Source organism: Cryptotermes secundus, unplaced genomic scaffold (genome assembly GCF_002891405.2).
Source record: "Cryptotermes secundus unplaced genomic scaffold, Csec_1.0 scaffold2389, whole genome shotgun sequence".
Taxonomy (NCBI): domain Eukaryota; kingdom Metazoa; phylum Arthropoda; class Insecta; order Blattodea; family Kalotermitidae; genus Cryptotermes; species Cryptotermes secundus.
In genome coordinates this window covers 39-6,684 of record NW_019735498.1, presented here as the reverse complement: position 1 = coordinate 6,684, position 6,646 = coordinate 39, and the positions used below count along the sequence as shown (strand labels likewise).

The 6,646-nt window shown below is 37.7% G+C and overlaps 1 long non-coding RNA gene across 2 annotated transcripts; it reads left to right on the top strand.

The window, feature by feature from the left end:
* The first annotated feature begins 2,670 nt into the window (after positions 1 to 2,670).
* LOC111869497 lies at positions 2,671 to 6,328 on the top strand. 2 transcript variants are annotated; one of them, XR_002843675.2, is made up of 2 exons: positions 2,671 to 2,799; positions 6,164 to 6,328. It is a non-coding gene; the product is annotated as an uncharacterized LOC111869497 (long non-coding RNA). The 2 variants fall into 2 exon arrangements; XR_004513560.1 differs by lacking the exon at positions 2,671 to 2,799 and adding an exon at positions 2,813 to 2,907.
* The last annotated feature ends 318 nt before the right edge of the window (positions 6,329 to 6,646 follow it).

Here is a 6,646-nt window from a genome sequence, read left to right as displayed (position 1 = left end):
AGCTTCCAAATAAGTTGTTCGTTTTACAACACCTCCATATTTAACGTCTCCTCTTATCCAAAATGGCGACCAAAAGGGTTACAAATTTTGAAACGAATTCTTCCATATTAAGGGATCCTGTAATCAGTAATTATGCACTTCTTCAAGTACTACAGAATTCTCAATTCGAAAATTTAAGAAACTGTTATAAGGATTGTATTGAAAACTTCGTTTGTATTTCAAACAACAAAACATGTGTACCAACACTTCACGCAGCCTAACGCAGAGTGGTTTCTGGATGCTTTTAGATATTTAATTATTACCTCGATTAATATGAAATCATAAATACTTGCAATTAGACTAGTTAGCACATCTCACGATACTGGACACTATTTCACTACACAACACAAATACGTGAGTTTGAAAAGCTTGCCAACGCGTACCCACGTCCTCTACGATCTCAACAAGAAGCCTTGTACTGCTACTGGCTGCTCACGAACCGCGATCGGCGCCTCGGTGACGTAACTAGTTGAGAGATATCACACTTGCTTATCCTAATCAGAATACATCCGAATACATCCGAAAGATGTCACTGTCAACAGGAGACAGTGGTGGCTTTGCGTATTACATCCATTCAGAATGAAGGAATGTGATACACACATACTTTCCTAAATTTCGGTAGCAGTACCATCTGTCACGAATTTCAAAATGCAGTGAATATTTTATACAAACATTGTCTAACTGTTATTTGGTCACAGAACGTAGGTTCTTACTTCGAGCGGTGAACAGAAGTTTTGAAAACGAAATACTGAGCGCAATTTTCAGACATAAGAGAGTTATATGAACATAAAAATGTAGACAATTAAATAATTCGAGGATTCATTGTTTATGCACTCGCGCATAACGATAAATTAACTTCCATGTTTTAAGGTTTAAGATGTAATCCGATAGATGTTCACCGACGTTTTGGAGAAAGGCACTCAATCTTTAAGGTCGAATAGTAAAGCAAGCAAATAACCAGCAAAAAGCAGACAGCAAGAATATTTACTTCTTGTGGGTTACTTAGTTGCCTTATTCTATAAACATTTAATATAGGACGGACGTTTTTCTAAAAAGTCGAACTTCTATCGGATTATACCGCATCACATCCAAGACGATAGTATTATCCAGAAGTATTGTAGTTCTCCTCAGACTTATTTTTGGGTTATTTAATGCAGCTCTTAGAATATTGTATAGTGACCAATGGTAGGATCATTATGAATGATGAATCCGAAAGGATGTAGAAGGAAGCAGTTGTATCCTGTTTAAGCTCATTTCACGGAAATTGTTTGGGCAGGTTAATGATATAGGAGAGAACGCTCTGGACTGCCTTTAGCTGGTTAGTGTATTAAACTATACCCCTTTCGAAAACTGCAGGCTAAGTAGGCATAATGTGGTGAATATTATGACGTTCAATGTGAAATTTTAGGAAGATTATGAATGAACGACGGATAGAGAGACAGAGAGAGAGAGAGAGGAAGGTGAAAGAGAGAAATGTCACAAATTATTTCAAGCCACCACCCGTTAATTCATCTTTATTTACGTACAAGTTAAATGTAGGTGAAAAACAGAACATGTAGGATGAGTTCGATTCGAATAAATAACCCACCGAACATGGGAATGATAGTGTCCTAGACCAGAGTATGACGTGACTTATGATGCGCGTGTCTTGTCATCCCCAAACAAGAGAACAGGAGACAGGGTCAGAGTCAGAATCGGAGTCAGAGTTAGTTTACGACTGGCGGTTTACAGCCAATCAGTTCGTCTTGGCGACAAGCTCCTTGAGACCTACTGCCAGAATTTTTATTTTCAAACTGAACACTTGCGGTTATAGTGCTTATGTAACATCAACTCTTACGAGAAGATGGGTCTGTCGTTTGCAATTGCTGCTGGTCCTCGCCAGAGCAGTCATTCTCTGGTCCGAGTCCCGCGGGTCTCATGACCACATTTTACTGTCTCATATTCGAGACTCCCCCAAACTGCAGGGCAAGGTCACTGTATTTATATCCCCCAGGACCAGGGTGGGTTCGATTTTACCCCCAGGCACTGGGTTTCCTTTTCATATCCTCCCACGACTCGAAGGGCTATGATGGCATTATTCGACCCCGCCTCCACGCGGGATCAGGGGGAGACACTGCCTGCCATTGACGCTATATAGCCTAGCTGTTGGCTGTCGTGAAAGAACCAACAACCGTCCTCCACCCATTCAGACAAATATGCAACCTCTATTGGCACCAAATGTAACCAATGAAGAGGTTGTGGTTTTGAGAACGTTATATATTGTAGCCTGCATGTGGTCACTCAAGGTTTTTCTTGATATCCATTATCATCATACCTCTGCACGCTCTGCACTTACATTCCTTTGATGGCCCTTTATAGTTTACATAATCGTTATAATTTAAAAAAATATCCGTATCCTCTAATTCAGTTAATCCTATGCACACTCTTCAGTATCCCATTCATCATCCTTTCATTAAGTATTATAATACACTTTTTTAACTCGTAGGACCTAATATAGACTATTGAACTATTGAAGGACGCAGTCCTCACAGTGCTAGGGACAGTTTTATGGCTCATCCCTCATACTCATAGTATTTGAAAATCGAACTGGTGACGTAGGTTACTAATCTCTGGCATTTGCTGTCTGCTGCTTGCAGTTATAATCGTTGTTAACTGTCGCCGGAGGGAACCAAAATAAGGCCGTTTTTTTTCTGCGTAGAAGAATGGGAAGAGTAGCAAGAGCCAGCAATGTTACTGTAAATTGACACGAAGCGTAAGAAGGTGGGTAAAATCGGTTTAATAGTGTTTTTGTATTAGTGTAAATATAATTGTAGATATATACGGTTTCAGCCAGCAATGTTACTGTAAATTGACACGAAGCGTAAGAAGGTGGGTAAAATCGGTTTAATAGTGTTTTTGTATTAGTGTAAATATAATTGTAGATATATACAGTTTCAATATTAATATTTTGTTCACTAAATTGATAACATTTTAGAAATGTTTGTAAATATTATTGCCACTATGATGGTAGCATGTGCATTAAAATTCACATTGAACATGAGCAGTCTATGTCTGTTGTGCATCGGAAAATTGTCAGAAGAGTCGCATGAAGGACGTTTCTGCATTATCATCATCCTTCTCCTCTTCCATAATTTTCTGGGTCTTTATAAGCATTATATCATGGGGATTATATGAGAACCCAATCTTTAAACGTGTACATTCCATTTTCTTCTGCAGTTTAGGACAAATCTGTTACTGATGACATCAGTAACACGGTCAATGTTTTTAGTTTATTTTAGAAATGTTTGTAAATATTATTGCCACTATGATGGTAGCATGTGCATTAAAATTCACATTGAACATGAGCAGTCTATGTCTGTTGTGCATCGGAAAATTGTCAGAAGAGTCGCATGAAGGACGTTTCTGCATTATCATCATCCTTCTCCTCTTCCATAATTTTCTGGGTCTTTATAAGCATTATATCATGGGGATTATATGAGAACCCAATCTTTAAACGTGTACATTCCATTTTCTTCTGCAGTTTAGGACAAATCTGTTACTGATGACATCAGTAACACGGTCAATGTTTTTAGTTTATTTTAGAAATGTTTGTAAATATTATTGCCACTATGATGGTAGCATGTGCATTAAAATTCACATTGAACATGAGCAGTCTATGTCTGTTGTGCATCGGAAAATTGTCAGAAGAGTCGCATGAAGGACGTTTCTGCATTATCATCATCCTTCTCCTCTTCCATAATTTTCTGGGTCTTTATAAGCATTATATCATGGGGATTATATGAGAACCCAATCTTTAAACGTGTACATTCCATTTTCTTCTGCAGTTTAGGACAAATCTGTTACTGATGACATCAGTAACACGGTCAATGTTTTTAGTTTATTTTAGAAATGTTTGTAAATATTATTGCCACTATGATGGTAGCATGTGCATTAAAATTCACATTGAACATGAGCAGTCTATGTCTGTTGTGCATCGGAAAATTGTCAGAAGAGTCGCATGAAGGACGTTTCTGCATTATCATCATCCTTCTCCTCTTCCATAATTTTCTGGGTCTTTATAAGCATTATATCATGGGGATTATATGAGAACCCAATCTTTAAACGTGTACATTCCATTTTCTTCTGCAGTTTAGGACAAATCTGTTACTGATGACATCAGTAACACGGTCAATGTTTTTAGTTTATTTTATGCAATATGTATTTGATGATATTGAGTATTCCAAGAATAAAAATTTAGCAGGTTCCTAAAAGCGCTGTCAGTGTAAGTTATTCCTCCTCCCACACAGCAATTTTCAGAAGTTGCCAGTCAACACAGCAAAGGAAAGATTTTCTGTTTGTATGCAGTGTGCAGGACACAGACACTGGAAATTAATGTGTGTGGTCATACTGTCAAGCACTTTTGTTGTGAACATATGGACACCCTCTCATCAGTCCTCATGCTTAGCTGCCGCGTATTAACATTAATGGCACTGTTATAACAGTGCATGAATGTGGTCCAGCTGGCAAATTTCACATTTTTTAATACTAATACTGTTGCCACTGTGATAAAATCCTGTCAGTCCCACGGTACTTGGGAATTTAAAATCACCTATTCGAGCAATTATTGTGTTTTTGGACATTATCTATCATCCTGTTCTTTTTATTTAAAACACATCGGTTTGAAGACTGGATTCTGTCTCCATCCTCAGATAAAAGTGTACTCAGCTGGGTCTTAGTTCCTCTCTCCAAGGGACTAGCTGTATTGATTTGCCCCAGTGGAGAAGACATTTGCCTGGAGACGGAGACAGAATAAAAAACAGGACAATGGATAATGTCCAAAAACACAATAATTGTGTTGGTGTACCATCGTCACCATAATTCAAGGGTGAAAAATTAATGTTGGTTTAGTAAGGGTTTTTTAAGTTTGAATTTTTATGTGTCTTGAAATTAATTCAATTTAAGAAATTTTGTTTATGTTATTTAGAAAAATATTAACATAATCCACTCTTTTTGTGCTAATACATAATTCCTTTTGGCTTCTTTTTACTTCTTAAGTACATTGACTTTGGGTTTTCCATATTATGTTTTCTGGTAGAGGTTTACTGATATTTCAGAGGAATTTACTGTCTCCATCTTCATGGTCAAAAAGTAAGCTAAGGAAGCAAGTGGCGCAAATGGAGTGTGGGAAAAGTGGTGCAGGTATGGATGGGTATGAGCTTCAGGTGAGCCAGTTGCTGTAAGGAGAAAAGTAGTAGTGGCACTTCAAGGGGAAATTTTGTGTTCCAGGAAAGAGGTTGGCAAATGGAACACTTTTTCCATGCTCAGGTTACGCTGCTCACTTGGTTTTGATCTTTGACCCTGAAGGTGATAGCACGAGTATGTTTGTCCAAAAGGTAGTGATTTTAACCAGACTACATGGTGCAAAATCCCAGAAAGTGGCCCTCACAATCATCACCGTGAGAATATGAGTAAAAAGCACACCTAATGGGGAAGTTGAATCTGTTATCATTATGTTCTCCCCATAAACTCACTTATTAAATTGTATGTTGAGGGATTAATGCCTTAAGTGTTCTAATAAACTTGGGTTAATTTCATTGCAGTGTATCTCATACTTTACATCAGGCATGTCCACCTTCAAACAGGTTGTGATCAACTTTTTACTGTCAAAACTGCCAGTGATCTACCACCTCATCCTATCATCATACCTCGCTCTAAGCAAAAATATTGGTGAAAATAACATGACACATGATGTTTATTGTAAAAGCAACTAGTAACTGGGCTGTCTCTGATGACTGTAGATTCATCCAGCTGGAGGGAAAGAGCAACACAGTTGGAAACATGTTTCAACAACTGTTCAGTTATGTTTCCACACATCATTTCTAGTGAATCATGCGTTCTGTCGATCACTTTTGCATCAGCACATTCGCAGCTAATGACAAGTGATGAAATAGGAGTTCACGTGATAAGGATAGAGTAGGGACTTCCCCACAGTTCACTTAACACAAGTGTAAACCAATTTTCATGTAAGCTACATAAGAACAGAAAAATAGGAATGACTAATGTGTATTTTCCCTTCAAAATCTGAATATAATCATATTATATCACAAGTGAATTTACATGCTTTTCACGTATAATTTCCTTGTAGGCCTATGAGATTGACCAAAAATCGTCCCACGATCGACGCGTTGGACCTGCCTGCTTTACATTATGCCACATAACCAGAAGTAATCCAAGGCAACCGCATAAAAGAGAAAACAGCTTTATACTGTGCAGCAGAGTCCTTAATCACAACAGCCTGTACATGTGAAGATGGTCAGTTGGTCCGAAACACATAGTGTCAGTAAAAAAAAGTGATGAGTAAATAGTAACTGACATTGTACGTAGATGGTATAAAATCAAAACGCAGTCAGATCTGTGCAGTGAATCAGGATGCTGCAGTATAACATTTTTAACAGTGCTGAATATTGAAAATTTTAAACATAATTTGACAGAAATTTATAAAATATTTAGAGGGGCAACATTTGTGTGAATATGTCATACAGGTTACAGATTGTCCTATTTATTAAAATGTCAAATTTAAATGCATTCACAAGCCACTGTGACCCAGTCTGTGCATATTAATTCTTAT